Raw genomic sequence first — 18,917 nt, forward strand, 5'->3', positions numbered from 1 at the left:
AGTTAAAACAGATAAAATCAATTCAGTAAATTTTACTAACTCTATTATGTCCAAATATTAATACTGCAACATATAATCAATAAAAAATATATTAAATGAGACATTTTATATTATTTTTGTGGTAGTAAATCTTTTAAATCTAGTGTGTATTTTATACTTACTGCACACTTCAATTCAAACTAGGCACATTTCAAGTTGTCAAGAGAAGATCTCAAGCAACCACTAAAAAATAATGCAAAGAGATGCAGCCCAAAAGAAGGGCCAAAGATAAATTTAAAGTAGAATACTAAAATATATTCACCTAGTCCAAAAAAGGCAGTAAATGGGGAACAAAGGAACATATCATATCAATAATTACATTAAATGTAAATAATCTAAATATACCAATTAAGAGATTGTCAGATTGGATTGTTAAAAAGACTGACTTACTTGGATCCACCTTCTAGAGTAATGAACGTAAAAACAAAAATAAACAAATGGGACCCAATTAAACTTAAAAGCTTTTGCACAGCAAAGGAAACCATAAACAAAACAAAAAGACAACACACAGAATGGGAGAAAATATTTGCAAAAGATGCAACCAGCAAGGGATTAATCTACAAAATATACAAACAGCTCTTGCAGCTCAATATCGAGAAAACAACCCAATCAAAAAATGGGCAGAAGATCTAAACAGACATTTCTCCAAAGACATACAGATGGCCAATTGGCACATGAAAAGATGCTCAACATTGCTAAGTATTAGAAAAATGCAAATTAAAACTACAATGACCTCACACTGGCCAGAATGCCCATCAGCAAAAAGTCTACAAACAGGAGAGGGTGTGGAGAAAAGGGAACCCTCCTACACTGTTGGTAGGAATGTAAATTGGTATAGCCACTATGGAGAACAGTATAAGATTCCTTAAGAAACTAAAAATAGAGCTGCCATATAATCCAGCAATCGCACCCCTGGGCATATATCCAGAGAAAACCATAATTCAAAAAGATACATAAACCCCAATGTTCACTGCAGCACTATTTACAACAGCCAAGACATAGACGCACCTAATGTCCATTGACAGAGGAATGAATAAAGAAGACGTGGTACATGTATACAATGGAATATTACTCAGCCATTAAAAAAGAATGAAATAATGCCATTTGCAGCAACATGGATGGACCTAGAGATTATCATACTAAGTGAAGTCAGACAGAGAAAGACATATATGATATCACTTATATGTGGAATCTTAAAAAATGATACAAATGAACATATTTACAAAACAGAAACAGACTCACAGACTCAGAAAACAAACTTATGGTTACCAAAGGGGAAAGGTTGGGGGTGGGGAAAGGATAAATTAGGAAGTTGGGGTTAACATATACATACTACTGTATATAAAACAGATAATCAACAAAGACCTACTGTATAGCACAAGGAACTCTACTCAATACTCTGTAATAACCTATGTGGGAAAAGACTCTGAAAAAGAATAGATATATGTATATGTTAAAAAAAAAAAAAAAAAAGCCCTAGGATAAGAATGAAAAAAAAGGCAGTAAATGGGGAACAAAGGAGCATACCATATCAATAATTACATTAAATGCAAATAATCTAAATACATCAATTAAGAGATTGTCAGATTGGATTGTTAAAAAGACTGACATGCTGTCTGCAAGAAATTCACTTTATTTTCTTTTTCCAGGAAAGTAAATTTTATTGAGCTCCATGGCTGCCTTTAGGAACAGCCAGGAGGGAATCATGACATCATGGGGTGGGGTGGGGGGAGAAACTCACTTTAAACATAAGGACATAGTAAATAAAAGTACGGAAATAAAAGTATGGGAAAAAATTACATCATGCAAGTAATAATCAAAGAAAGTTGGAATGGTTACATTAATATGAAACATACTATAAACTTCTTTTAAGGGCTTGATTGAATTTGTTTCTCCTTCATGTTCTGTTTCAGTTTTATCTAATTCTGTAGCAGTTTTGAAACAATAAAGATATTTTGTTTCATGCATCTTCCTCATATTACTCATGTTTACATCCAAGTAACTGGACATGTACAACAGTTCCTAAAGAAATATGGCCTAAATCATTAAAGCTGTCCTATCTGAAGCCTTTTTCTCCCCCCTAATAAATTCATTCATTTATTTATTTTTGGCTGCATTGGGTCTTCGTTGCTGCGCGCGGGCTTTCTCTAGTTGTGGTGAGCAGGGGCTACTCTTCGTTGCAGTGTGCGAGCTTCTCACTGTGGTGGCTTCTCTTGTTGCGGAGCACAGGCTCTAGGCGCGCGGGCTTCAGTAGTTGTGATGCATGGGCTTCAGTAGTTGTGGCTCGAGGGCTCTAGAGTGCAGGCTTAGGAGTTGTGGTGCATGCGCTTAGGTGCTCCGCGGCATGTGGGATCTTCCCAGACCAGGGCTCAAATCCGTGTCCCCTGCATTGGCAGGCAGATTCTTAACCACTGCACCACCAGGGAAGCCCCTGAAGAAGGCTTTTCTATGATAAGGTTTTCAGGTAAATGACAGCTTACAAAATTTTAAGTTATTACTATTTTATCCCCCGTTAGAACAGTAGTTTAAAGAAACAGTTTTCCTGACAGGCCATCCAGGCATACAAAATATTTATGTTAACAAATCATGTATCATTTGTAAGCTGTTTCACTGATCCCAGAGAATTTTCAAAGCAATGTTGCTGTGGCTGCTCTTTTTAATGTTTATATTTCTGTTTCTGTTTACTTTAAGCTGCTGAACTACTACTATGATTAGGGTATTGGGGCTGGCATTGGACAACAAAGGCAGATTAAGATACTATATCCTTTCAAAAAGTGGAAGTGCAAAAATAGGATACAAAAGATGAACAACAAAATAGCATATGCTAAGTGCCAAATGTGAGGTACAGGTCACTTTTCAGGACTAATTTAGTCAGAAAGAATTCATTTAGGAAACTAATAGAAGATAAGGGCAAAGACATAATTATGGGCCAGAATGTAAAGGGACTTAAAGTTTAAGTCCAAGGTAGGACTTAAATTGTGTTTTGTAAAAAGTAGAGAATCACTAAGGAAAAATCCACCTCTCTCTCACTTATCTATTTTGAGAGTAGCTTCTGAGATGTTTAAATTGGGAGTTTTGAAAATAATCCAGCAGCAGAAAGGGGGGAAAGCGAGGAAGCTATGGAAAACTAGTTAGGACAAAATACAAACAACACTGGGGAGCAATAAAGAAGGCCTGATTAGGACTAAGCTCCCCAAGAGCAAAGGCCATGTTTCATCCCCAGACCTAATAGACACACAGATATCAACAAACCTGTAGCACAGAACTAAAGGTAGAGAGAATGCCTACTTTATATCAGGAAATGAACTGAATACTCTGGCACACCTTTGCACATTTAACCCTCAAAACACATACCACAGTACATTCTAAGAATTAAAACACCACCAAGATTCAATACTAGAACACTGCTAAAAAGCCTTGAAAATCACTCACTAAACAGAGCTAACTTAAGGGGATGAAAGATAGAGATGGAGTTAGCTGCTATTACCACTGGACTCAGGTAAATGTTACTTAAAATTAAAATAGGTGAGGAAACTGGGACATTGATTAAGTCACCTAGGAAAGGTGACAGTCAGTAGTATATGGGACAATCAGCATTCAAAGCCAGGTCTGATTGACTCCAAAACCTATATACAAAAGAACTCAACTAATTTTTACCTTACTACTAAAATTACATTAAGAAGACTCTCTCAAAAGTACATCTGAGAACTCTAAGGAAAAATGAGGAGGAAGATCCGTCTTATCACTAAGAGATGTGAGAATCTCAAGGGGGGTTAAATTAAAAGTTGAGAACATATCTGGTCATTAATTTTCACTATAACTTTTGGTGTAATAATCTTTTGTAGAAACAAGTAACTATAATCCTTAAAAGAACATGTCTGTATGCTGCTATTCTTCCTGGATTTGTGGGAACCCAACTCTGTGACCAAGGTGTCCTCATGAGGGATGGTGAAAGAACCCAGAGTGAGGTACTAGAACTCAAGCAGAATGGCAAGATGCTCTGCATGAGGTATAAGAGAAGCCTGGAATGAGGAATGCATCCTGGCACAAGGTGTCAGAGCCAAAGTGAAAATGTTATGCAAGACAGGGGAGAAAGCAGCAGTGGCAATGGGAAACTGGTTACATACCAGGGATTGATCATCTAAGTAAATACACTGAGGATGATAATGGGAGCTAGGCTATTCCTTTTAAAAGAAAGTAGTTACAAATTTTGAGGAGAAAACTAAAGCAAACACTGTGTACTGAAATTGGAGAAACTGGTACCAACTCATGGTTTTTTACATATAGATGGAGACATAAATACAGCGCTCAAATCTTGGTTTCTAAATTCCTTTCTCCACTAAAAGAAACCACTCCTTGGAGAAATGGTTGATTCCAGGGCTGTGGCAAGGAAAGTTTTAAGGTGAGCCTGGAACATTTTCTTGTATCAAAAAGTAAGGAAGTGCTCAAAGCAAGTCAAAAGAATACAGAAACTAGCTTAAAGGGGCTTTTGGTCCCTGGCCAAAGCTGGGACAATTTGAACATCAACAAATAGCAAGTTTGATAAGGAATGGGCTTAATATGGTCTCAAAATACTTCCCCACAAAGTACTTATTAATTACTAAGACAGGAAAAATACTTGCCAGTGAAGAAGCTTAGGAGACTTCACCTTAATTAAGAGATCAAAGTGCACATCATCAGTAAGGGGACAAACAGAAACTGTTATTATGCCATCTGATAGGATGCCATGAGAAAACAGTATCATCACTGTGATACTCCTACCAAGAAATGCACAATCTGAATCCAATCATGAAGAAGTATCAGACAAATCCAAATCGAGAGAAAGTTTACAACAAAACTGACCTGTAATCTTTCCAAGTGTCAAGGTCATGAAAATCAATAAAAGGCTAAGGAATTGTTCTAGGTTGAAGGACATTACAATTAAATGAATGCAACACAAAATTCTGAACTGGATCATTTTGTTATAGAGGAAATTACTGTGAAAACTGGCAAAACTTGGATGAGGTTTGAGGGTTATATGGTAGTAATATAGCAAGGTTAATTTCCTAATTTTAATATTGTTTATGTAACAGAAAGAAAGTCCTTGTCCTTGTTTGGGGTGATGAGCCTGCATCTGCAACTTACTCTCAAATAGCTTTGGGGGAAAAGTTCTTTGCATTGCACTTGGAACTTTTCTGAAAGTTTGAGATTGTTTAAAAAAAAAAAGGAAAAGAAGATTACTTACAAATATTCATTTACATCATCTAAAACTAGAATATAAGCAAAACAGTACTCCTTTCAAATGAGGAATATGTGTTTCCATCTCTAATAAGAAAAGACTCTCCTTTATTATTCATGGGATTCTTTTGATCTATATCTGCACTGTCCAACACAGTACCACTATTCTGTTCCCCGACTGCACTGGCTACATTTCAAGTGTTCAACAGCCACTATCTACTACAGTTACTATCAGCTACTATATTGGGCAGCAGAGATACAGAACACTTGCATCATCACAGCAAGTTCTACTACTAGACAACACTGATGCAGAGTTTGGGAGGTCAACTGACGTAATGACTAACTAAAGGCCAAAGAGTCAGATGGACTTGGGTATAGATTCTTTGCAAGTGCTCTGACACTTAGCAAGTCATCTGACTTCTTAACTTCTCCAGAGCCTCAGACTCCTTTCTGTAAAATGGATTAAATACAACCAATACTGCAAGGCTGCTGAAAAGATCAAATGAAAATTCATGCAAAATGTCTAGAACAGAGTGTTTGGCACACAGTAAATATCTGATAAACATTAGGTCTCTTCTGTAATGTGAGTAGATAATTTCTTAATCTTTGATCCCAGTACTTTTAGATCTAGTTATGCAATTACTAGAGCATTGGTTTAAAAATAAGTTTACTATTCTGCTTGTTCAAAAACCCAATGAGCTCCATGTTGTTAAACGTAAACAAAAATCTTTTTTTTTTTTTTTTTTGGCCATGCCAGGCAGCTTGTGGGACTTTAGCTCCCGGACCAGGGATCGAACCCGGGCCCTCAGCAGTGAGAGCGTGGAGGGCTAACCACTGGACTGCTAGGGGATTCCCCAAAGAAAAATCTTTCAGCTCTGACCTTATTCAACTCTCATCATCACTTGACTACTGACTACTCTCCCCTTGAAATACTCTCTTCCTTTGGTTTCTGTAATACCACACTCACCTCCTCTCTGACCCTCACAGTATTCTTTGGGCGCTCACATTCCTCCAACAAACTTTTTTCTTTTTTTTTTTTTTTTTAATGTTAAGAGACCACTGTGATTCCATTTTAGCATCTCTTTTTTCCAAGTTATATTAGCAGTTTATGCAAAAGAATGAGACTTGCATAGTCTCAAGTTTCAAACCACAATTACTATTTTCAATGTTTTCTAGCTGAAAGCATGTTAATTCATTACGTATTTGTTAAGTATCTACTGTGCGTCAGACATTGTTCAGTGTTTGGGGACAAAACAGTGACCCAAACTGACAAACCCAATTCTCATAGAACTTGCATTTGAGTAAAGAAAAAAATATAATAAACTTAGGTTAGCAAATTCTACAGTATCTTGGAAAGTGTTAAGTGCTATGGAGAAAAATCTGGCTTAAAAAGGGCTAAGAAATGTGGGAGGAGGGCCTGTGTTTTACGGAGTAATCAAAGAACACTTCAGTAGTAGAGTAGAAGTGTGGCTACAGAAAGAGTGAAGTAATGAAGTCAGAGAGGATGAAGAGACTCAAAAGGCTCAGAGCCTGGGAGACCATAATAAGGATTATGGATTTTACTACTACTGAGAAGGGAAGCCATTTGAGAAGAGAAGTGACATGATCTGATATATTTTATCAGGATCACTCTGGCTGTTGAGTGTTAAAGATTCTAGGTGAAGAAAGGTCATGGTGAAACCTTTTAGGACATTATTTTGTGAGAGATGACAATGCTGTTTTTAAATTTTATATTGAACTTTTATGTGCTTAAGTACTAGGAATTACAAAGCCACGGCTTTAAATAAGAAAAGCAAGGACCACAACAATGCAAAGATGAGTCTTGGGAACAGCAATAAAATGATAAAGGGTATTTTAACTCTAGGCTCTAGTCAATGCTACTAAAAGCTAGCCCTCGGATGCAAGATAAGATACAAAGCTATTAACTTACTCTTCAGGACAGAGGATACAATTAAGATTATTTCACTGGGGCTTCCCTGGTGGCGCAGTGGTTAAGAATCCGCCTGCCAATGCAGGGGATGTGGGTTTGAGCCCTGGTCTGGGAAGATCCCACATGCCGCGGAGCAACTAAGCCCGTGCGCCACAACTACTGAGCCTGCATTCTAGAGCCCGCAAGCCGCAACTACTGAGCCCGCGTGCCACAACTACTGAAGCCCGCGCACCTAGAGCCCGTGCCCTGCAACAAGAGAAGCCACCGCATTGAGAAGCCCGCGCACCGCAGTTAAGAGTAGCCCCTACTCGCCACAACTAGAGAAAGCCTGTGAGCAGCAATGAAAACCCAACGCAGCCAAAAATAAAATAAATTAATTTAAAAAAGAAAAGATTATTTCACTGGGCAAGGTAAGTCAAGATCCAACTTACATCACTAAAAGACAAGGGCAAATGATGGTAGAGCTTACTAAAAGGAAGTTACAATGAAAATTATTCTAGGGCTGATTCTTTATTACTTTTATGCCTGCCACTCTCCTTAGTAAGGTTTTACAACTATTTCTCACTGATGAAACTAAGGAAAAAAAAAAAGTTCTGTATTAGGTAGATGAGTTGGATAATTCTGCACTCTCTTATTACTAAAAGATGCTACTGATGAATCAACATCATGTAACAGCATTGATTCATCCTATCTCTGATTAACAGCACAGCTTTTAAAGAAAACTGCTTACTTTTAAAGAAAATTGCTTAAAGTATTGGTTAGTCCCCAAAGAATTATGGGGAAGCTGAATGATCTCTGAAAAGTTTCAATCTTAACCCAAGAACCCCGTTACCACTGCCTAAAGGCATACAAAAAAATTTCCCTTAAAAATTTCTCCATGACATATGTTTCAGGCAGCATACTTAGGAATAATTTTCCATTTTCTTCCACAGTTCTTTTCCCCCTTAACATAGTGAAGAGTGTCTTTACAGCATGAATACACTTAGAGTAAGCAGATATCCAAATCTTACCCAGCCAAAAACTTAAGATGTACTCAAATTATCAGGCAAAAAGGTCACTATCTGAATGTAAAATGGAATGATTATTACTATACTTGCAAGCACCAAAAAATAATACAGTGAAAAAATGCAGTTACAATAAGAATTTCTAATTTTTTTTAAAAAACCTTCATAATGCATAAACAAAATACAAAGTAAATTCAGATTATCTTTGATAGGATAGTATAAGACAAAAGAAATCCAAAGACAGTTTCATTTCTTCTGCGCAGTAAGTTAAACAACAAAAACAAAAGTCCCACAAACTTTTTACTGAAGCTCTTAGCCAAGAGCAAAAAAAGTGAAATGATTAAGCCAACTGCCAAAGAAACAGGAAAGAGAAAGGAACAGTCTGGAAAAAGACCTGATTACATATCAAAATTTTAATACCAATAAAACACAAAAACGACCAGTTATTTAAGAATGTACTTCAATACCTTGCTACTGAGGTAAGTGGTCACATGTATGAATTAGCTTCTCTCTTAAAATGAAAGAAATGCATCTATTAAACATGCTCTTTCCAATATTCAGTGAATTTCCCAAATTGGGAAAATTTTAGAACAGCATCTACTAAGCCAAAGCATTACATTAAAAACGTTTTGGTCAGTTTTGCCTAAAAATCTTAGTTAACTAGCAGTATGACAAAGATGTTAAAATGCAATCCAAAATGAATGAAAAACGCTCACCTCGTAGACACTTTATGTAATGCGGTACAGAAATACTTTGAGGATATTTTAAAATTCCGCGTTCGAGTCTGAATGTTTTAATCAACTACTCTAAATCAGGCGCTTACTTTTAGAACAATTTTTCAAAATGGGGAGCAAGACGGCCAGCCACCTCTAAGATTTGACTTCAACGGTTCAAAATTCCTAGTATCTGAGGAGGGGCGACTGGTGCAGCTAAGTTTAGATCTCCCGGCCCTTTTGTTGTCAGTCCAGGAAATTGGTTTAAAAATCGGCGGTGGGAGAAGTTTGAAATTCAGGGCATGGGGTAAACGCGGATGCTCAGAAGCGCCGGCACTTCCCTAGTCGCGCACTCCGAGAGGTCACGGCGCAGTAAAGTTTGGTTTCACAAGCTGGCTTGGACGCTATTGACAAAAGCAAAGTCTCCCGAGTCAAGCGGGCGCGGGGGTCAGGGAGCGCCCGGAAGCCCAGAAGGACACGTTTCCCCGGAGGGAGGGGGTGGACGTGTAGCGACCCTGTAGCTGAGCCTCTAGCCTCAACCCACTCCCCCAGGACCCCCGGGCGGGTACGGGCTGCGCCGGCGGAGGCGGCGGGAGGCGGGTAGGCCACAAGGAGGAAATGGGACGGGGTACCGACAGCTAGGCGGCAGCGGCCGAAACGGGGCCGCCCTCGTGGGTTGGCGAGAGGGAAGGGGGGGGGCCTCCCCGCCGCAGCTTTCCCCGCTTCGAGAAGCGGCTTCAACTTTCCTCCGTGCGCAGAACGCCGCCTGGGCCGCGCGGATTCCGAAACTTTGTCCGCCCTCCCGTCGCCCCGGGCCCGCTCACCGGCTCTGCGCCGGCCCGTAACCCCCACCCTGCCCCGACAGCTGCCCGCGCCCGTCCACCCCCAGGGTCGGCCCGTGTTTACCTCCGACTGAGATCGAGGCGCTGGCTCCGGCGGCGGCGGCCCCACTGCAAGTCCCTAGGTCCCCGTCACGCCGCCGCCAAGTTCCCCAACATGGACTCCTTCGTTCGCTTTGAGGTGTTCCGGGGGCCGCTGGGGCGCCGGCTCTGCTGCCTGGGGCGGGTGGCAGCGGTGGAGCAGGGAGCGGACCCGGGCTGCGCGGCTCCGCGCGGCTTGCGCCACCGCTGCTCCCCCTCCCCCCGCCTCGTCTGGCCTCCTCCCTCCCCGCTCCGCGCGTCCTCTTCCCCCTCACCCCCCGCTCCGCTCCTATCCACTCAGCCGCGCCACCACAGGTCGGCGCGCTACGGTGACGCCGGCGGCGGCGGCGGCGGCGGCGGCGGGACCCTCCGCGCTTGCCCTACTCGCTCGCTCTGGCCCTGCGTGCACGGCCGCAGCGCTCAACCGGACCGCAAGGGGGCGCTGGCAAACCACCGTTTGCGACAGAGGAACGTGACGGGCGGAGTCACGTCACGCGGCCTGCGAGCGAGAGGGAGGCCGGTAGCGAGTGGCCCGGGCTTCTGGGAAACATCCTCAGAACCTCAGCTCTCCTCCCAAGTCTCGGGTCCTGCGCATGCGCCATGCGTGGCACGCTAGAGTCCGCCCTGCTTTGGCGGCTGTACGGACTAAACTGCTGAAGACAATGAACAAGGGTCTTGGGGACCGGGACGTGAGGGGGTTTGCGCGGCATTTGCTATCCTATCTTTATGGTAATCTGATATTGAAAAGAGTGTTGATATGTTGTTTGGCTGTGTATTGAATTTTCACCCGGCAGCGTTGCCCGCCTGAATTACATCTTGAGAGGAGGCTGAAGTGGCCATAACTTGTAAGCCCACCTCTTTTTTCCCTCCGGGTGGGCATTTGTAAAAGGCCTTGGAGAGGTTTCCCACGTGACTCATCAAGCCTAGGCATATCCCCGTGTCTTAATTACCACAACAAAAAAATTAAACTTGATCCGGATCCACTTGATGGTTAGATAGTGACATGTGATGATTCATTCAAGAATATGTCGGAGCGTGCGATACTGAACGTGCGTGCCATTGTCAGTTCCTTCTCCGTCGGGTCGTCAAATCTTTTATTTTACCTCAAAAATACCTTTCACGCTGTTTTTTAAAGTCACTGACTCTTTAATCTTATAGTTTCTCTTCCGGTCAATTTCTTCACGCTCCTGACTACTCTTCCTGCCGTCGGTATCTACTCTTCTACCAGCGGCTCCTTGCAGCCCCTCCCCCCACCCCGCCCACGTCGTTGTCCAGCCAACAGCCCCGAGTGATGAAGCTCTGCCTCCGGGCCACCCCGCAGACTTGGTTCACCCAAGTCTGTTACATCCAACCTTGCCTCTCGCAACTTTTCGGGTCGTCTGCCCCTTCCTCCCTTAACGTGCGCGTTGCGCTCTACTAGCCACCCTGAACCCTGCCTGGGATGACTTTCCTCCCCACTTTCTCGGGACCCCGCCGACTGGGTACCTCCTTGCGGCACTCGCCCAAACTAGGCTGGCTGCCGTGCCCCCTCCTTTCTCTGACAACCCCATCCTGTTCAGCGTGTTTGGTCTGCTCAGTGCCTGTCTCACACAGTGAGCCCTGGGAACAATGCCGTAACACTTTGCGAACAACAGCTCCTGGCACAGTGCCTGTCCCTCAGTAAGGACTTGGTAGATAATTGCGAAAGGATCATATAGGAATATATGAATGGCAGCCTTGTCTGTTTTCAAAGTCTTGGGAGTTTTACGATGTATAGTTTTGGATATGAGCTTTGGGAATTTAGATGGGCTCTACTGTGTTTGGGATATTTGAAGAAATAATGATATAGAGGAGTTTATAACAGTACATTATAAAGAATGTGATAAAGGATGACTAAGACAATCACTGAAAACTTTGTTTAAAGAATTATGTGATGTAACCAGATCAACAAGCACTGTTATGAGCCATCTGACTGAATGTAGCTTTGTTACATATATATGCACGTCCTCACCCAGGAGAATCCAACCTCTAGGAGTAAAACTCCAGATAGTGACTTCTGGTACAACATTCTTCTTTCATGTAAAAACTTATTGTAAGGTCGGATCTTAACAGCACCGCGAAACAGAGGAAAGCTTCAAGTGAGCTTTATTAGGGAGCACTCCCGGGCGAGGTTCACTGGTCCGAGAGAAAGGGGGCCAGAGAAGTCACGCCCGGGCGAGGCTTGGGCAAGACTTTATAGGGGAAGAAGGGAAAGGGGTGTGGTGAATCTGGGAGGGCACAGGGTATTCCTTATTTGGTGGTCTTTTCGGGTATCCTGGGGGACCGTTAGTCCCGCCCCTCGAAAGGCGGGAAGGCTGGGCCTGGTTCAAAGTCCCCAGGTCAGTTCCTGGAACTGGGTGGTCCGGAATGTCTCCAAGGCAGTTTCTGGAACTGGGTGGTCCGGAGAATTTCGGTCTGATGCAACCTGTGAATCTGATTGTGTTCCCCTGCCTCGGGCCAGTTGGCCTTATATCCCGACATCTTTGGTGTAATGGGGCAGCGTTCTGATCTCTGGCTACTTCATGCTGAATGGGGGCGTCGAAATGGGAGTCGGGCGACCAGAGGTCCGAGGCTTAGGGGAGACCAGTGGGGGGTTCTGTAGGAAGCAAGGTGTAAGGACCGAGGAGCATTTGGGTTGTGGCCACCCGAGAGACTTCCTCCATGCGCCTGCGAAGGAACCTAAGAAAACAGGGAGCGAGCATGCTACGAAGAGGGTGCGGTCCGGGTTTGAAAGAGGGGTATCAAAGAGTCCGTCTCTTGGTGGTTTGAAGGCTTCTATGACATGAGGGCAGGAATGCGATGGAAAACCCCCGGTGCCAGAGATAGGCAGGAGGGAAGCCGGGTTCAGGCGAGGGGAGAGATCAAGAGAAATAGCTGGGTTTTCAATGAATAGTAGGTGGAACTCCTGGATGCAGGAGGGGCCCAGGAGGGAGAGAGACTTGTGGCCTAGGAGGTCGACCAGCCGGTGGGAGGAAAACACGGTTAGTGGGTGGGCCAGAGTCAGTTTGAGTGTTTGTTTGGTCAGTTCGGCTGCCGCTGCTAGGGCCCGAAGGCATGGTTGCCATCCCAGAATGGCTGGGTCTAGCTGTTTGGAGAGGTAAGCCACGGGGCGGTAGGAAGGCCCTACAGGCTGGGCAAGGAGTCCAGTGTCTATTCCGGCCCGTTCATCCACAAAAAGGTGAAAAGGTCGGTTTGGGTTGGGCAGAGAAAGGGGAGGAGAAGTTATCAGAGCGTTACGGAGGGTGAGAAAGGCGTGTCGAACGGCGGAAGGAGAGGTGAGGGGTCCTTGAGGGGTTTCTTTAGCGGCTAGATATAAGGGTTTAGCGAGGAGAGCAAAGTTAGGGATCCAGTGTCGGAAAAATCCTATAAGGCCCAAAAAGGAGAGAATTTGTTCCGCTGTTTCCGGAGGCTGGAGTTCATGGATAATCCGGGTGCGGTCGGCTGTTAGACCTTTTGTGGTAGCGGTAAGGTGGAACCCCAGGTAGGTTACAGAAGATACAGATAACTGAGCCTTGGCTGGGGAGACCCGATAACCGCAAGAGCCAAGGTAATTGAGGAGATCTGCAGTATGTTGTCTTGAGAGGCTGAGAGATGGGCTACAAAGGAGGAGGTCATCTACATATTGAAGGAGTGTGCTGGGGGTAAGGGAGCAGGAAGTGAGGTCCCGTGCCAGCGCCTGACCGAAGAGGTGAGGACTGTCGCGGAAGCCCTGGGGAAGAACTGTCCAGGTGAGCTGACTGGAAGTATGAGTATCCGGATCCGTCCAGGTAAAGGCGAAGAGGAAATAGGAGTCGGGATGTAGGGGGATAGTGAAAAAGGCATCTTTGAGATCCAGAACCGTAAAGTGGGTTGTGGATGGGGGGATATGGGAGAGCAAAGTGTATGGGTTTGGTACTACTGGGTGGAGAGGAATTATGGCCTCATTGATTATTCGGAGGTCCTGGACCAGTTGATAATCCCCTGAGGCCTGCGGACAGGCAGGATGGGGGTGTTGCAGGGAAAGTCCGTGGGGATGAGGAGTCCCTGGTTTAGGAGTCTGGTGATAATAGGTTGTAGGCCCCTAAGGTGAGTCTCAGAGACGGGAAATTGGGGCCTTGATGGAAATCTGGAGGGGTCCTTTAGGCGGATGAGGACGGGGGAATGGTGTGTTGCTATTATGGGCTTAGAAGTATCCCAGACTTGGGGACTGATTGGGTTCGGTGTGATTGGAAGAGGGGGATAGGAGGGGGAGGGTTCTAGAGACAGGCCGAGAAGAGGAAGCAGGAGTTGGGAGGAGGGGACCTTAGGGTCAAGTCTAACGAGCTGGAGGGAGGCCCCTAAGTGGAAAAGGACATCTCGGCCTAGCAAGGGAACTGGGCAGGATGGTATGACTAAGAAAGAATGAGTAAAAGGGAGTCCTTCGATATGACATGGGAGTGGACCGGTCTGGAGTGGGAAGGATGGTTTGCCATCAATACCCACGACAGAGATCTGGGAAAGAGAAATTGGCCCGGAATAAGTAGGCAGGACCGAATAGGTAGCCCCCGTGTCCACCAGAAATGAGATGGACTTACCCGCTACCTGTAGCGTTACCCTGGGCTCGGCGAGGGTGATGGGGGTCTTCGAGTCCGGGCGCCGTCAGTCGTCAGCCAATCCCAGCAGTTCGAGTGGTAATGCCGTTGGGTCGGCCTGCCCCCCGCGTGGAGATGCTGAGGGAGGGCCAGTCGTAGGGCAGTCACTCTTCCAGTGGCCCGTTAGCCCGCAGCTGGGACAGGGCTTAGAAGGAGGTCAGGGATTGGGACATTGGCGAGCCCAGTGGCCTTCTTTTCCGCATTTGAAGCAGGCCCCCGGCGGGGTTGCCTTTTGCGGACCCCGTGGATGCTGTGATCCATGGGAGATGGCCGGCCTTAGGGCGGCTACAAGAGCTTGGGTTTGGAGGGCCACCTTTTGGTGCATCCGAGCCTGTCGGCTGGATTCTGCCAAATCCTCACGGCCATTATAGACTTTAAAGGCCATTTTTACCAGATCTCGAATAGGGGTTTGAGGGCCGTCTTCTGCCCGTTTTAATTTCTTTCGGATGTCCGGGGCTGACTGGGTGATAAAATGGGTGGCTAGGACCGCTGCCCCTGCCGGGGTGTCGGGGTCCAGCCGGGTGTAGAGAGTTAAGGCCTCTGTAAGGCGATTGAGAAAACTGGATTTTCGTTAGGTTCTTGGGTTATCTCTTTTAGTTTTTCAAAATTGACTACCTTATGAGCGGCAGCCTGCATGCCAGCCAGGAGGCATTGGATCATGAGGTCGCGTTTACGACGGCCATCTTGGCCATCCTGATAAGTCCAGCCTGGATCGGTGCCAGGTACGGCAGTCGCTCCGACAGGCATGGAGTTGTCGGTAAGGTGAACCTGATCTGCATGGTTTCGGGCAGCAGTTTGAATTCTTTCCCTCTCGTCAGGGGTCAGAGTAGAAGATAGGATCACAAAGATATCGTGCCAGGTTAGATCGTAAGCTTGAGAGAGAGAGCGAAATTCTTTGATGTAGCGGGAAGAGTCGGCAGAAAAGGAGCCTAATCGCTTTTCTATTTGAGAGAGATCTTGGAGAGAAAAAGGGACATGGACTCTGACCAGTCCTTCCACTCCTGCTACCTCCCTCAGAGGGCAGAGGAAATTTGGATCCTGGGAGTCGTGAGAGCGTGTAAGCAAGGGACGTGGGAGGAGAAACCATAGAGGGAGGCGGGGGAGCTGTTGGAGGGGCCAGAGCGGGTTCGGGAGGAGGAGGGACCGCTTCAGGGTAGGGTGGAAGTTGGAGAGGAGTTCTGGAGCGGGGAGAGGCGAGAGATTCGGGAGGGTCAGTTAGTGGGGAGGAATCCAAGGGGATTGAGGTTTTGGATGGAGGAGATGTTTCGCAAGGAGGATTTTGAGAGGTAGAACAATTGACGCAAAGGGAGGGGCGGGAGCACAAATACCAAAAAACCTGGACATGGGGCACCTCAGACCATTTGCCCGTCCTGCGGCAGTAATTATCTAGATCACGGAGTATGTTAAAATCGAAAGTCCCTTCAGAATTGATTGTCTAGAGGATATTGTGGCCAGGCCACAGTGGAACAGAAAATAAGCCGTCGGCGACGGAGATCTTGGGAGAAACCGAGGGCTGTAAAATTGGCTAGGAGACACCCCAGGGGCGTCTTAGAATCTGGTTTCGATTGTGAGGTTCCCATGACCCCCAGTCTGTCCCTGAGTGAATGGAGAGGGAGAGAGGCGTCCCTGGTCTCAGTCTCCAATTCACGGCAGGTCGGAGGGCAGTCAGGCGATTGGGACGTCTCCACAATCACCCGAGGCCCGGCGGGTCGGAGAGCGGTCAGGCAATTGGGACGTCTCCACAGTTGCCCGAGGACCGGAGAGAGGACAGAGGAATCCCTGACGCGGCCGCGATTAAGGACAAGGAGTCCGGTGGGCAGGGACTCTGAGGGTCAGAGGGAACAAGGGAGGGGGACTTACCCCGTTTTCTGCCGGATCGGGTGGATGAGTAGAGGTTCCCTGGTTGTCTCCTGGGGGAGGGGAGGAGAGGCTCGCGCGGTAACACGCGGGGCTTGGTACCCCTCCCGGGTTTCGGCACCAAATATAAAGTCGGATCTTAACAAACGGCACCGCGAAACAGAGGAAAGCTTCAAGTGAGCTTTATTAGGGAGCGCTCCTGGGCGAGGTTCACTGATCCGAGAGAAAGGGGGCCAGAGAAGTCGCGCCCGGGCGAGGGTTGGGCAAGATTTTATAGGGGAAGAAGGGAAAGGGGTGTGGTGAATCTGGGAGGGCGCAGGGTATTCCTTATTTGGTGGTCTTTTCGGGTATCCTGGGGGACCGTTAGTCCCGCCCCTCGAAAGGCGGGAAGGCTGGGCTGATGTCAAAGTCCCCAGGTCAGTTCCTGGAACTGGGTGGTCCGGAATGTCTCCAGGGCAGTTTCTGGAACTGGGTGGTCCGGAGAATTTCGGTCTGATGCAACCTGTGAATCTGATTGTGTTCCCCTGCCTCGGGCCAGTTGGCCTTACACTTATGTACAAATCTCTTTACATATTTCTTTTGGGGGAAATGTTCTCTCATAAAAATCAATCAGAGGTCAAATGATAGCATTTGTCAAAGAGAAAACTATAATTTTTATTTTAAAAAAACTTTTCCACATCCTTATTGGAGTATAAATGCTTTACAAAGTTGTGTTAGTTTCTGCTGTATAACAAAGTGAATCAGCTGTATGTATACATATATCCCCATATCCAGTCCCTCTCCGTCCCACCCTCCCTATCCCGTCCCTCTAGGTTGTCACAAAATACCGAGTTGATCTCCTTGTCCTATGCAGCAGCTTCCCACTAGCTATCTGTTTTACATTTGGTAGTGTATATGTGTCAATGTTACTCTCTCACTTCATCCCAGCTTCCCCTTCCCTCTCCCCCCACCCCCGTGCCCTCAAGTCTGTTCTCTGTGTCTGCGTCTTTATTCCTGCTCTGGCACTAGGTTCATCAGAACTGCTTTTCTAAATTCCTTATATATGTGTTAGCATGTGGTATTTGTTTTTCTCTTTCTGACTTACTTCACTCTGCGTGACAGATTCTAGGTCCATCCACCTCACTACAAATAACTCAATTTCATTCCTTTTTATGGCTGAGTAATATACCACTTTATATATGTGCCACATCTTCTTTATCCATTCATCTGTTGATGGACACTTAGGTTGTTTCCGTGTCCTGGCTACTGTAAATAGAGCTGCAATGAACATTTTGGTACATGTCTGTTTTTGAATTATGGTTTTCTCAGGGTATATGCCCAGTAGTGGGATTGTTGGGTCATATGGTAGTTCTGGTTTTAGTTTTATAAGGAACCTCCATACTTTTCTCCATAATGGCTGTATCACTTAATGTTCCCAAGAACAGTGCAAGAGGGTTCCCTTTTCTCCACACCCTCTCCAGCATTTACTGTTTCTAGATTTTTTCATGATTGCCATTCTGACCAGTGTGAGGTGATACCTCATTGTGGTTTTGATTTGCATTTCTCTAATGATTAGTGATGTTGAGCATCCTTTCATGTGTTTGTTGGCAATCTGTATACCTTCTTTGGAGAAATTTCTATTTAGGTCTTCTGCCCATTTTTGGATTGGGTTGTTTGTTTTTATTGTGAGTGTGTGTGGTATGCGGGCCTCTCACTGTTGTGGCCTCTCCCGTTGCGGAGCACAGGCTCCAGATGTGCAGGCTCAGCGGCCATGGCTCACGGGCCTAGCCGCTCTGCGGCACGTGGGATCTTCCCAGACCAGGGCACGAACCCGTGTCCCCTGCATCGGCAGGCAGACTCTCAACCACTGCGCCACCAGGGAAGCCCGGGTAGTTTGTTTTTTTGATATTGAGCTGCATGAGCTGCTTTGTATATTTTGGAGATTTTTTTTTTTTGTCAGTTGCTTTGTCAGTTGCTTCATTTGCAAATATTTTCTCCCATTCTGAGGGTTGTCTTTTCATCTTGTTTATGGTTTCCTTTGCTGTGCAAAAGCTTTTAAGTTTCATTAGGTCCCATTTGTTTATTTTTGTTTTTATTTCCCTTACTCTAGGAGGTGGGTCAAAAAGGACCTTGCTGTGATTTATGTTATAGAGTGTTCTGCCTATGTTTTCCTCTAAGAATTTGATAGTGTCTGGTCTTACATTTAGGTCTTTAATCCATTTTGTGTTTATTTTTGTGTATGGTGTTAGGATATGTTCTAATTTCATTCTTTTACATGTATCTGTCCGTTTTTCCTAGCACCACTTATTGAAGAGGCTGTCTTTTCTCCATTGTATATTCTTGCCTCCTTTGTCAAAGATAAGGTGACCCTATATGCATGGGTTTATCTCTGGGCTTTCTATCCTGTTCCATTGATCTGTATTTCTGTTTTAGTGCCAGTACCATACTGTCTTGACTACTGTAGTTTTGTAGTATAGTCTGAAGTCAGGGCACTTGATTCCTCCAGCTCCGTTGTTCTTTCTTCAGATTGCTTTGGCTATTCAGGGTCTTTTGTATTTCCATACAGATTGTAAAATTTCTTGTTCTAGTTCTGTGAAAAATGCCATTGGTGATTGATAGGGATTGCATTG

The 18,917-nt window shown here is 45.3% G+C and overlaps 1 protein-coding gene across 4 annotated transcripts in view; it reads right to left on the reverse strand.

Annotated features, from left to right (window-relative positions):
* SCAF11 (SR-related CTD associated factor 11) overlaps positions 1-10,102 on the reverse strand; it is a 70,918-nt gene extending 60,816 nt beyond the window's left edge. For 3 of the 4 annotated variants that reach the window (XM_082665615.1, XM_082665617.1, XM_082665614.1), the window contains exon 1: positions 9,810-10,101. The gene's annotated coding sequence lies outside the window, so the exon portion shown is untranslated. Of the gene's footprint in view, positions 1-9,809 lie in introns of all 4 variants that reach the window. The other variant, XM_082665616.1, reaches the window with a different exon arrangement.
* Positions 10,103-18,917: the final 8,815 nt, after the last annotated feature.

Source organism: Grampus griseus (assembly GCF_964374135.1).
Source record: "Grampus griseus genome assembly, chromosome: 11".
Taxonomy (NCBI): domain Eukaryota; kingdom Metazoa; phylum Chordata; class Mammalia; order Artiodactyla; family Delphinidae; genus Grampus; species Grampus griseus.